The 14,244-nt window shown below is 39.4% G+C and overlaps 1 long non-coding RNA gene across 2 annotated transcripts; it reads left to right on the plus strand.

The window, feature by feature from the left end:
• Positions 1-1,514: 1,514 nt before the first annotated feature.
• On the plus strand, positions 1,515-8,958 carry LOC145424184 (uncharacterized). 2 transcript variants are annotated; one of them, XR_013905160.1, is made up of 2 exons: positions 1,515-3,227; positions 3,670-8,958. It is a non-coding gene; the product is annotated as an uncharacterized LOC145424184 (long non-coding RNA). The 2 variants fall into 2 exon arrangements; XR_013905161.1 differs by having other exon boundaries at positions 6,419-8,958.
• The last annotated feature ends 5,286 nt before the right edge of the window (positions 8,959-14,244 follow it).

Genomic DNA, 14,244 nt, shown 5'->3' on the forward strand with positions numbered 1-14,244 from the left:
TGGGAGCATTTCAAGTTGCTATACATCAATACAACTGTTATAGCCCATATTTTAATAATATGTATGCATTAAGTCCATAGTAATTACATTAATTGCAAAAAAGTGCAATAAACTACAAAAAAATTGAAAATCGTTTTTGTTTGTTTTTTTACATATATTTCGACTTGGAGAAATTTAAGAGGCTTATCCCTTAAAACAAAATACAAATACAAATACAAAAAAGTTGCCAAAAATAGTTTACAACAACAGGAAATTTATTTTGAGTGTCTTCATAGTTTTATTTTGGAGATACAGCAATTTTTATATGTTGCAGGAAAATGAAAACCAATCCTATGATGCAAATTTGCAAAGAAAACAGCATGTGCATCAAAATAAACTATTTCCAGCAGTGCAATTCGAGTTCTAAGCATCCCAGAAACTATTCAGAAAAGTCAAACATGACTTATAAAAACACCAGTATAGGCTTTTAAGGCCTATAAGTAAAAACAATAACAATGTATTGAATGACTTTAAAAAATAATATAAAATAGTGTAAAAATACTGATAACAGTGCAAATGTTTGCAATATAAGAAATAAATGAAAAATGTAAACATCTATGTTTAGTGAACTTTGCAGTGTTGCTCTGTGGTGCAGCTACGACACCGTAGCAGAGTTTACACACTATGTCTACTTGATACACGTCTGACTCCGCGAACCCATAATGTTTCCACACCACTGAAGTTTTTTGGGTTTTTTTTACCTCTTTTTTCAACCAACGGCAGTCACTCTCCTCTCCAAATAACTTCTGCTTAGCTTTCCGAGCTTCCCTCGGGTCCTCTTAATTGTTGTGACGCGTGTTCGAAATGCAGAGAGGTGCGCTCGATTTGCCACACGGAGCAGCGCAAGAGTAAAGCATGAGGGAGGGGCTAATAATCATCTCAGTCATTTTTAATGATCGTTGAAAGCCCAAATCGTAATCGTGATTAAAATTCGATTAATTGAGCAGCCCTAGATTATTATTAAATGAAAAGAACAAATCACACTACACTACTGAAACCTCATGCTGCTGTTTTTAAAGTCTCCATGTTACCAGGTTGTAGAGGGCTCTGAAGATTTAAACAGTTTTAGATCCATTACACTCACAGTCTTATGTTAAAATCTCAAAGGACAGCATATATTTTTAATATTAACAGTAACTCTGGGCCTCTGTGGAGTGTGCAGCTGATCTCATCGCTGTCTAAAAATGGATTAAAAAAAAAACATAAGAAGTGCTGAATCCTTCAATAATACAAACTATTAGAGTAACAGGTGTGTAGCATCGCTAACTAGCTAGAAACAAGCCTCCAACACAGTGCATATGCTAGCGGCTAATCTAGCAAACGAATTAACAACAGCGATTTTAGAACTATAAGATGATAAGCTGTGTGTCTTTTTTATAACAGTGACGTGGTTGTATTTACCTTAATTGACCGTCATTTTTGCGGAAAATGTAGTTTTTTACTTGTAGGCCTTAAAAGCCTATACTGGTTGTTATGATATTTTGATACCACGGTAAGCATTTACAGGATATTGTTTTATACAGGAAAACTGTTACTCAATAAGGCCGATCTACTAGTTGTTTTTCTCTTTCTCTGTGACCCAAGAATTAATGTGAGACTTACAGGCTGGTACCTCAAGGTCGAAAACACCACAGAGATGAGACCACTTCTTTACTCCCATCCTCCCTTTTCCTTATCTCCTGGAAAAGGCTCGTTAAAGGCTAGGTGGTTCGTTTCAGAATTCACTAATGAAAGAACTCTGTATTTTATGTCTAGGAGTGTATTTTGCTGGGATGATCATAAATTGTAGCTGAACTGATAAACTACACACAGGATACTTCTTTGTTCACAAGGCAGGAAGACGTTTCCTTATTTGGTCTGTACCGGTTTGAACTGGGAAAGCTGACACACGAACCTTTTTTCATCTATATAAACTGCTGTGTATCAAATAAACCTTTGAGTCGATTTGGGAAGACAACCTGAAGCAGTCTGTGTTTCCTTGTTCTCCCAAGCTGCTCCCGAGCTCGTACTAACACGCTGAATGGCATACCTGAGTGTTACTTTAAATAATTAGGAATCTTAGAAGGAAAGGACAGAACTCTGCTTATCGCTCACGCCACGGAGGAAACCCGGGAAGGCAATTTCCTTCAATCTTGGTGTCAGAAGTGGGATCCCTGACAGAAGGTAAATATGCGTCTTTCATATTTATATAGAGACCATATTATACCTCTCTCAGTGATTGATCCATAAAGAAACGGGATATGCTGACGAAGTTTCACTTAGTGATCCAGAGAGATACACTGACGACTTCCTCAGTCCCCGAATAAAGTAAATTAACCCTTGTGTGGTGTTGGTGGACACAGGAAGTTGCCTGTTGTCTTGAATATTTTAATTTTGTTTAAAAAAAAAAAAAAAATAATTAATTGTTTAATTAAACGTACGTTAAAAAGTGAGAAGTTGCTCACTTAGAAAAGTGACACAGAAAGTTGCCTGTTGTCTTAAATACTTCTCGTTAAGTGAGAAGTTGCTCACCAAAGAGTGACACAGGGAGTTGCCTGTTATCTTGAAACGTACGTTAAGAAGTGAGAAGTTGCTCACTCACAGAAAGCTAGTAAATAATTAAATTTAATTTTGTTAAAAAAAAAAAAAAAAAAACGAAAGAAAACTGAAAACGGGTCTCACAGACCCGATTACCATACAAGGGTTAAAAGCAGTAAATTAAAAGCAGAAAGACACAGGAAGTTGCCTGTTGTTTTACGAGAAGTTGCTCGTTAAGCGAGAAGTTGCTCGCTAAGTGAGAGTTGCTCACACAAACAAAAAATTGCTAGCAATAAATTTAAAGTGACCTCAGCTGTGCCGCAGCGAAAATACTAACATAAATCCTCCTAGCGTGTAAACCCCTCTGGAAATCACTGAACATGGGTCAGAATTATTCAAAGACCACAGACAGGTCCGATAAAAAAATCTAAAGTACCTGTAAAACCAAAAATTAATAAAATACAAAATAAAGTCTCAAATAACGGCTCAGTATAACTCCCATTTCCGGTTACGTGTAACCTACGTCCGCGAATCGGTGAAGACGTCCATGATCACGTATCCAGAACATGCGGGAGTGCTTATGTGACTGACTTTGTTTACAACTTAAGAAGTTCAATGCATTCTAATTTCTTTTCGGAGCCTTATCCCGAACGATTATCGCCAGAAAACAGGTCAGTAGAAATGTTGAATATCATTTGTGATAAGAAAAGTAGTCTGCTTAAAAAGTCCTGTAGAAAATGTATGATAGAATGCCGCGACGTGATGCATCAAATGTTACCGCTATGGACAAAAGGAGGGTAAATAATGACAAAGTCGCCGATTTCTTTAAGAATCTAAAGAAATTCCTGCTAACAATGTCCAGAGACAAAATTGACTTAAATGCAGTAACTATGTGTAAACAGAAGCCTGATGAATCTATCCTAGTATTCATAAAACGCTTTATGCACTGTTGGACAAGCTAGAGGTGCAAATTTAGCTCAGTTTTCCAGCAGCCGCAGACACCCAAAGCAAAAATGAATTTGTGTATTTAATTTAACATAAAGGGTGAAATGTTTGCTGACACTGATAACAGCTTATGTTTTCTCTGCCCTATGTACCGACATGATGGAGAAGGAACATCCTCTGTGTCAGCTGGACCCTCAGCAGAGAATGAACTCAACATCCTTTTTGTCCGGTACTCTATGTCACACACTGTGCCAAAAAAAAAAAAACGTGTACAGACGCCACTAACAGGTAATCCCATGACTGGGAGCCACACTTTTGTTTCTCTCACACTGTTCAACAACATGATAACTGCTCACACAAGTGAAGGTCAAACAGTGATTTTGTTACATAACTCAGACATAGGTTACGAAATATGTCGACACATAGATCTAACCTACCCTATCCACTGTACTATTTCTGCAGTTACATTGCCAGCTGAATACCAGAATATGACATTATGGTCAAAAAGTGAGAATGATATAGGATTTATTGACTGCATACCTTATCACGCACAGCTAAAAAAAAACAAAAAGCGAGTATATGTCAGGCAATGTCCCCTTTCCACGGAAAAAGCCGCAGCCCTAGATGTCATGATAGGAGATTTATTGACTACAGGAGTAATAAAGCCCACACTCCTGTCAATCCTGTGCCAAAGCCTAACAAACCTGGCGTATGGCGTTTCATACAAGACTTGAGGCAAATTAATGCAGTCAACATTCCTCTGCCACCTCTCGTTTCAGATGTTCACAGCATATTGACATGCATTGCATACACATTTTACCGTGGTGGATTTATGCTCCGCTCCTTTTTCTCATGAAGACACACAGCCGTTATTTGCATTCACACATAGAAATAAGCGGTACACTTGAACTCGTTTGCCCCAAGGCATGATAGACAGCTCTGCTGCTTTCTCAATGGTGCTCCACTCCTGAGGGCTGCACCCTGATCCACATGTGGATGACCTCCTCCTCTGTGCTGAAAGTGAAAAACTATGTCAAACTGCTACACACATGCTTCTCCAGCACCTCCAAAAGACTGGCCACAAAGCATCAGCAAAGAAAATGCAGTACTGTCAGACTTCTGTTCAATATTTGGGATTCACACTGTCTCACGGAAAACGTTCCATGACTGCAGACAGGGTCAAAGCTGTGACCTCTGTCCCTCGTCCCACTACACAGGAGGAAATGTCGTCCTTCCTGGGCATGGTGAACTATTGCAGACAGTGCATACCAGACTGTTCTTTTCATGACCACATTCTGCGTGACTGTTGTAAAAAAAGACAAGCCTCCTCGAATACTGTGGTCCACAGAAATGACTGCCTCTTTCAATGCATTACAGGGAGTGCTGACCTCCGCCACTCAAAGGTGCTGCCTGAATTGTTCAGGAATGCCGGACTGCCTGAGGGCAGTAGCAGCTTGCTCTATCATGATAAGGGACTGCGAGAAGCTCACACTCTCACATGACACTATTCTACACACCAATCACCAGGTCACGACCATTGTAGCAAACATAACTACACAACATATGCAAATCTCACTATAAAAGCGAGCAGCACACCTGATTCGCCATGACATTTATTGATACTATTCTGTGTTCTTCTGACCGACAGGATGGCTCAGACAGGCTTGATGTTCATGACTGCATGACACGTATACAGGAATCCACAGCACCATGTCCAGATTTAGAGCAAACACCTATCTCAGACTCAGCCACGGTTTATGTGGACGGGTCCTGTTCAAGGCCGAATGACAACTCATTTCTTTGTGGCTATTCAGTGGTAACAGTGCCTGACATCATACTAGAGGCTCACTCATTACCATTTCACTCAGCACAAAAAGCAGAGCTCATGGCTTTAATACGCGCCTGTGAGCTACATTTGGATAAGCATGTGACGATTTACACAGACAGCCGCTATGCATTTGGTGTCGTACATGACTTTGGCACATTGTGGAGACAGAGAGGATTTAGATCTGCTGATGGAAAATAAATTGCTAAATTGTGATTTTGTTCAAAGACTTTTTCAGGCTATACAGCTGCCATCGGCCGTTGCAGTTGTAAAAACGAAAGGACACAGTACAGCTGACACAGACGAAGCAACAGGTAATGCTCTAGCAGACGTGACAGCCAAGGCTGCAGCTGCATCACAGCTCCCACCTCCGCAGGAAGTATTATATGTGCCCCTACAGCTGCCACTTGTTACACTCCCAGACTATTTAGACACAAATGTTGATTTAAAATTTATACAAGAGCAAGCCTCTGCATAGAATAATGACTGTACCTTAGATGACAGAGATGGCCTATACTAAATCTTAAGGGTTTGATTGCCCTCCCATATTCCCTGCTGCCAGTCCTTGCCCGACATTTTCACTGTGTGAGTCATGTCGGACAAAGAGGGGTAATAGGGGCAATAAAATCAAGATTTGTAATTGAGAAAACATCACATGCAGTAAAAAGCATATTAGCAACCTGTCTAACATGTGCGCGAACTAATGTAGGAAAATCAAAAGCAAAACATCAGCATTTACCACAACCAGATTTTCCATTTCATACATTACAAATTGATTTTACACATATGCCAGCACAAGGAAGCATCAAGTACTTACTGGTAATAGTGGATCAATTTAGTAAATGAGTAGAAGCTTATCCAACCTCAAAAGAAACTGCAGAAGTAGTCTGTCAAAAAGTTGAGCAATGAAATAATACCCAGATTCGGAATACCTCACCAAATTAACAGTGATAGAGGATCTTCATTCACATGAGAAGTAATTAAAAAATGTGCTAAAACTTTAATGACCTGGGTCAAATTACTTACTCAAGTCCTGTGTGAGATTAGAATGACTCAATCTGCAGTAACCAAATTATTTCCATTTGAAATAAGACTATTTCCAAGACCATGGTCAGCTTCCAGAGGGGCACCGCTAGTAGAAGGTGATGTATATTGCATTGTCCACTGATGTTCACAACCTGGTAGAAAAACTGAATAATAACTATCAGAAAGTTTGTCTCTCTCAGCTTTTCCCCTCCACAGTTCCACCAGTGGAGACAAGGAGACGCATGTTGGAGAAGCCACTAAAACCAAGGACACTCTGGGAGGCCGCGTTTTCCAGCCCCCAGGCTTTACTGGCAGTGACGAAGAACCAGCATCCTCACAGACGGACAACCTCAGTGGATTCATGCCAGCAGGGTTAAGACCAGCCCAATCGGACCATCTCAGGCGTCGGATCAAGCAGACGACATCTCCGGCGAGCCAGCGCCCGGAACTAGAGCAAATAAACACACGGGTAGATGACATCTCCGGCGAGCCAGCGCCAGGATCCAATTTACACACACACACAATCACTGATTAACACACAACGTCTGAAAGAACAACGACAAGGTACTCAAACATCCAGCAGGAACAGAAAGCCAAAAGTACCACATGATGTCTAACCTGATAAAGCCAGACTCATTCCATCCTGATAATGGAGAAAATGAAATGCCCATTGTCATCATACGACGCTTATTCAATGTCTCTCGAACCTGGGACCAGGCCAGGAGACAACTGAAGAACTGTTTTTCTTATATATTGTCTTATATATTTAGGTTATTTATCATATCTATCGCATTAACCTTAGGATTTCTCTTTGCTATTTTGTATTGTAAACTGCAACCATGTTCACATTTCTGCAGGTCATATTTTGCTGACGATACCTCATGCTCCATTTTGCAAGACACCTACTTAATGCACTCCTCACGTTCCCTAAAATCAGTAAATAGCAACATAGACGCCACTAATAAACCATTTTATGCGCCCTCTAGAACAGGAGCTAACGCCTGGTATGAAAATGCCAGAACAGCCGCTCGTGATTTAGGAAACAGTAACTGTTATGTCTATTCAAAGGCTAATCCAGAACAGGTAATAGTAGGATACCCCATATCCGGTTTCCCCCTCACTGAGGGACTAGAGAAAATCAGCGGAAATAATGCTCTCTTTAAAGACACTTTACAGTTGACTCTGAGCCCTCTCGACTGCTTACTTAGACACACACACACACCAACTAACCCTGAGACTCCATTAGGCGAATTATTGAAGTTATCTAATGACACGGCAGGGACCTGCGCCCCAATGAAACGCCCTAAGAATAGGTTAAAGCCCTCACTGCCCTTAGGACAGATCCCTCTCCATTTTAATACTAGTATGATATGTCTGCGCAGACTAAAGTTAACTGGCCCAGACACACACATAGATTATACAAAGGATAACTATACATTCTTCTCTGACTCCCCAGGTGCACGCTGTAATGAGACATGGCTAGCTGTCTCTGTGGCTGAAGTTGTATCATATCTGGAGGAACACACACACAGTTCAAGTTCGAGCAGAGACCCGATCATTGTTCCCCCAGACGGTGTATTAAATGACACTGACTGGGGGGAGTTAGTTAAATCACACATGGTCACGCGCCTGACCAGACCAATCCCACATGCTTATTGGATGTGCAATAATACTCTTAGATTAGCTTTACCTGTTAATTGGACCGGTACCTGTGGTCTAGTAACCGTTGATGTATGCTGTACTTTCATTCCCAATAATACCGCTCCTAACGGTTCATTCACACAAGCTATGAATAAACTTGAAGCATTGCAGATAGAACTAATTGCCAATACAGGTCACGGTCAGTGGCTACATAAGTGGCTACAGGACACGTTTGGAAGATGGAAGGAACTAATTGTAGCCTTTGTAACCGTTGCAGCATGTTTTTGATGATTATTGTCTGTTGTGTGATACCATGTATACGCTCTCGGAATTTTTGATATTAAGCTTCCTCAAAGGACCAGTTACATTTATGATTTGTTTCACATTTATGATTTGTCTTTATATTATGTTATTACATTTGTGATTTTTCCTTTCTATTTGAGTTATTATTTTTAAAAAATAATAAAAGAGGGGAACTGTTATGATATTTTGATACCACGGTAAGCATTTACAGGATATTGTTTTATACAGGAAAACTGTTACTCAATAAGGCCGATCTACTAGTTGTTTTTCTCTTTCTCTGTGACCCAAGAATTAATGTGAGACTTACAGGCTGGTACCTCAAGGTCGAAAACACCACAGAGATGAGACCACTTCTTTACTCCCATCCTCCCTTTTCCTTATCTCCTGGAAAAGGCTCGTTAAAGGCTAGGTGGTTCGTTTCAGAATTCACTAATGAAAGAACTCTGTATTTTATGTCTAGGAGTGTATTTTGCTGGGATGATCATAAATTGTAGCTGAACTGATAAACTACACACAGGATACTTCTTTGTTCACAAGGCAGGAAGACGTTTCCTTATTTGGTCTGTACCGGTTTGAACTGGGAAAGCTGACACACGAACCTTTTTTCATCTATATAAACTGCTGTGTATCAAATAAACCTTTGAGTCGATTTGGGAAGACAACCTGAAGCAGTCTGTGTTTCCTTGTTCTCCCAAGCTGCTCCCGAGCTCGTACTAACACGCTGAATGGCATACCTGAGTGTTACTTTAAATAATTAGGAATCTTAGAAGGAAAGGACAGAACTCTGCTTATCGCTCACGCCACGGAGGAAACCCGGGAAGGCAATTTCCTTCACTGGTGTTTGTCATGTTTGACTTTATGCTTTTCTGAATAGTTTCTGGAACTCAAATTGCACTGCTTTAAATAGTTTATTTTGATGCACATGCTGTTTTCTTTGCAAATTTGCATCATAGGATCGATTTTCGTTTTTTCTGCAGTATATAAAAATTGGTGTATCTCAAAAATAAAACTATGAAGACACTCAAAATAAATTTCCTGTGGTTGTAAACAATTTTTTGGAACTTTTTTGTATTTAAAGTTTTGAGGGCTAAACCTCTTAAATTTCTCTAATTAGAAATATATGTAAAAAAAAAAGATTTTCTGTAGTTTATTGCACTTTTTTGCAATTTATGTGGTTATAACCACATAAATTTTGGAAAGCCCATGAGTGGTATATGTGGCTCTTTTATTATAGCTTACCTGTACTGAAAGGTGTATTGCCAGAACCACTACTGAATCACTGGTCTAAACTAGTCAAGGGAGTATCCCTTCTGTTGGGCGAAAATATAACTAGAGAGCAGATTACTGAGTCTGAGGCACTTCTAACAGATTTTGTGAAAGACATGGAGGTATTCTATGGGGAAGCTAATCTGTCTTATAATGTCCATCTTTGCCTCCATTTACCAAGGAGTGTAGTTAACTGGGGGCCTTTGTGGGCTCATTCCGCCTTTGTGTTTGAGTCTTACAATGCTAAACTACTAGACATGATCAAAAGCACTCAAGGGGTTGCGCTACAGATTGTAAAAATGTTCTGGCTACAGAAGGCCTTACCATTTTATGGCCAGACTTTACTGAAAGATGCCTCAAATGAATGCAAGGAGATATTTGAATCTCTAACAAGACCTAAACAGTTAAAAGATGTAACTCGCACACATGGTATCACTGCACTTAATCATCCTAAAGTGCGATTAATTAGGAGGGATGACTATATGGCACTGAGTCGTTATGGGGTACAAAGGAGCAGAGTAAAGTACTTTCAACGAATCATTACAAATGGCGAGGTGTTTCACTCAGAAGATTACAGTCGTGTAGTCAAACGTAATTCATTCACTGTTATGTTGAATGATGATGATCAAAATTTCTTTAACATTAAACGATTTGTAATATGTCAAAATGAAAGTGGAGAGACGTGTTATGCCATTGGAAGATTCTATGAACGAGCAAAGCATAGTCTCTGTGCCTCAAATCCAAGTTATTTTGAACCAGTATCAAAACGTCTTGGGCATCTGACAGGTATTCTTGCTGCAGAGATCAAATGCAAATGTCTGATCAATCACACTGAAAAACTAAAAGTCAATTACATTTTTAGACGCATTAATCAGTGTGAATTCCTTAAATAAGGTTAAACACGAGAAAACATGATTTTCTGCCATGTGGTATTTTTCTGAAGTGATTTTAAACCAGTTCATAAAAAAAACATACATAATTAAACATTAAATGGCAAAACGTCAGATATACATTACATTAAATTAACATGGCCTACTTACCAGCACTGGAGGGGGAAAACACAAAATAACAAAGCAAAATGGGGGTAGGCAGAGGACAGAGGACACACTTCTTTTTATAGGTTTTGGGCTTTTGTTGTGTAACTAGAAGGGAATCTCAGTTTCTGAACACTTCATCAGCAAACTATTGTTTTGATGCTCATCTATGAGTCATATGAGCTCATCAATGATCCACAGGACATCTGAAAATACCCTGCCATCAGTGGCACACAGCCAGTCATGAGCATAATAACTGTTGTAACATAGTGATTGTTCGCTTAATTTGAAGTGCTGTTTAATTTTGCTCAACAAAATGAACATTGTGCTTATGATTTTTGTATAATCTGTAAAAAAAAAAAAAAGAAAAAAGAAAAATGACCAAAGACTTAATGGTCAAACTCAACTTTTTAACTCTGAGGGAGATGGAGAATGAGCCTATTTTCAAAAAAAGTGGACTGTTTCTTTAAGTACTATATTGTATATATTGTCAAAAACTAAAGTGTACATAGCAGTTGTATTTTGTGTACTGTATCAATGACTATTAATTTCAAAGTCAAGTGAATGCTAATATTGTCTAATGTGAAATACTGTAAGCAAATGAATAAATAACCTAATTCTTGCTAGACCTTTGACTGTGTTTTGTTTGAATCCAACTGTGTTTGCAGATGTGATTAGATGCAGATGTTGTTACTTTTATTATTATTATGGCACTAAATACATTTTAACCTCCTAAGACCCGAACTCTTCCACGACATGCATTTTTAATTTCTCTTTGATATTTGGGCATATTGGGACCCGATGAATGTAAAAACAAAGAATTACCAGATTTTCTTTTAACTTATTTTTGTTTTTAAGAAAAATAAGAGCCACAAATGAGGATATTTGTTTAAAATTTTGATAGAACAGTAGCAGTATAATGTCCTCGGATATGGATATCAGGCCCTTGTAGAGCAAAATTGAGTATTTTGGTCTAAATAACCCAAAATGTGACGTCCACATATGTGGACCCCAGGTCCAAAGAGGTTAAATAAGGGATACTTTGAAATATATTCTACTGAAAGGTTGGAAATGTATTTTCTTGAACGCAAATATCTTTTGAAATGTATTTTGGTTTGAAAGAAATATATTTTAAATTTCAAAAATATATTTTTTTGGAGCATCACAAATACAAAATATATTTACCATATATTTGAAATATCTTTTGGCCAGGAAAAATGTATTTTTTTACCGTATGGGTACTATGGATTTAATGCATAAATATTATTAAAATTTGGGCTATAGCAGTTGTATTAATGTATAGCAACTTGAAATGCTCCCAAAAATGGCACTACAGCATGTAAAAATATAAACTAAGCTCTGGCGGACTTGGTTCTATGGTAGGTCATAAAGGGTTAATAACTAACCTCGTATTGTGGATGAATAATCTCAGTTGTTCTCCTGACTGAAGTTTTCCCCGTGTATAGCATCCTGCTATGCGATTGCATTTGTCCCTCACCACCAGAATCCGTCACGCTAACTTTTATTGAGTGGAAAAAAAGTTGGCGTTCATCCTCCAGCTTCACTGTGCTAATGTTATGCTAACATAGCTGTGTCGCTAGCAATCACATAGCACGACATTATATACCAGGTAGTCCAACTTAAGTAACCCTGCAAATGCCACTGTTGTTTAGTTTTCTGTCTTCATTTATGTCGGAAGTGGTAACAGAGCTGTACGTTTTAATTAGTTTCCAAAATCTCTCGGTCAGAACATGGTATGTCATGTTTATGTGTAAACTAGCAAGCTAACTTCCTGTTAACTTGTAACTCCATTAAATTTAATAACTTCTGTTTTCATGGATGCCTGGATGTTAAACGTAATTGTTACACCTGGTAAAGCAGCAACGCTGATCATTTTATTAAAGATGAAAGACTTTAGACCGTTTTTAACTCTCAGTGTTCGTTTGACTTTGGGACCCGAAGCGGACGGAGTTTTGGACCCAAATTACTCCGCGAAGCTCTCACCACAGCAGCCGTAATGCTCTGACAATCCATCAAGCAGGGCGGCTTACCAAAGTTGTACTAAAACATTTTTTAACAGATTTCTGCACGCCAAAATCGGTTTGAGGTCAGTAAGCACAACCAGAATTCATACATAAGGCACACTCTCGATTTTTGAGATAATTAAAGGATTTTAAGTGTGCCTTATAGTGTGGAAAATACGTTATACAGAAGAAAAGAATATATCGCGATATATATCGTTACCGCACGTGCTTCAAATTATACCGGGATATGGATTTTAGGCCATATCGCCCAACCCTATGTCCAGACATGCGCAACTATCTGAGATTTCTGTGATGGCAGGATGGACAATTAGATACAGAACCCAGAGAATACAGAATGGCTGTACATCTATTCGGTGCCAGTTCTTCCCCTGGATGTGCTAATTTCGGTCTGAAATACTTAGCACAACAGCACAGAGCAGACTATCCTAAGGCCTCAGAGTTTGTTGAAATGAACTTTTATGTAGACGACGGTCTAACTAGTGTCCCATCAGTTATAGAGGCACAAGAACTCATCACCGAAACATAAGCACTTTTTAGACTTGGCGGTCTGCATCTGCACAAGTTCAACTCAAAACTAAAGCGATGCAATTCACAGCTGGAACCCTCAGACAGAGCAGACACCACAGAACCGCTCGATCTCAAATCTGACACAACAGCTGAAGGACATGTGCTCGGCATCCAGTGGTTAATCAAAAATGACACTTTCAATTTCAAAATAAACACTAAGGACCAGCCTCCTACTCGCCAGAGCATACTGTCAGTGATCTCATCCCTGTACGACCCACCAGGGTTTGTAGCTCCCTTCACCTTAAGAGGCAAAGGTATCCTACAGAAACTGTGTCACAGAGACACTGAATGGGATGACCCCCTTCCTGACAACTTGCGTTCACGGTGGGAGGACTGGAAAGATGGTTTGGAAAGACTAAAATCGGTTGCAGTGCCTAGATGTTACCACCCACCAGAACTAACAGACATTGTAACGGTGGAACTGCACCACCTTTGTGATACTAGTGATTTAGGATATGGTGCATGCTCCTATATTAAGTACCTCAGCAATGAGAAGGTCCACTGTAGTCTTGTTATGGCTAAGGCAAGAGTCGCACCTACCAAGGTCACAAGTATCCCTCGATTAGAACTCTCAGCCGCAGTCATATCAGCCAGAATGAGCAGCATGCTAAAAGCAGAGCTTCAGATGTGCATTAATGAAGAGTTCTTTTGGACTGACTCCCAAGTAGTCTTAGCCTATATTAACAATGAGTCACGACGGTTCCAAGTCTATGTTGCTAACCGTGTCCAGTTAATTAGGCAAACTACAGATCCCAAACAGTGGCACTACATTGACACCAGCTCAGAATCCTGCAGATTACGCCTGTAGAGGGCTCAGTGCATCAGAGATCATGTCAACATGTTGGTTGTCTGGTCCAAAGTTTCTGTGGGAACATGACATTTCATATGCACCCAGCCCGTCAGCTGTGTTGTTAGTAGGGGATCCAGACATCAAAGCACTCAAAGCTCTCACAACTCAAACAAGTGAACAAGACAATATCCTCAGCCATTTGTCAAGGCTTTCAAGCTGGTCAATGCTCCTTAAAATGGTTGCAAG

This window comes from Astatotilapia calliptera, chromosome 23 (genome assembly GCF_964374335.1).
Source record: "Astatotilapia calliptera chromosome 23, fAstCal68.1, whole genome shotgun sequence".
NCBI classification, from domain to species: Eukaryota; Metazoa; Chordata; class Actinopteri; order Cichliformes; family Cichlidae; genus Astatotilapia; species Astatotilapia calliptera.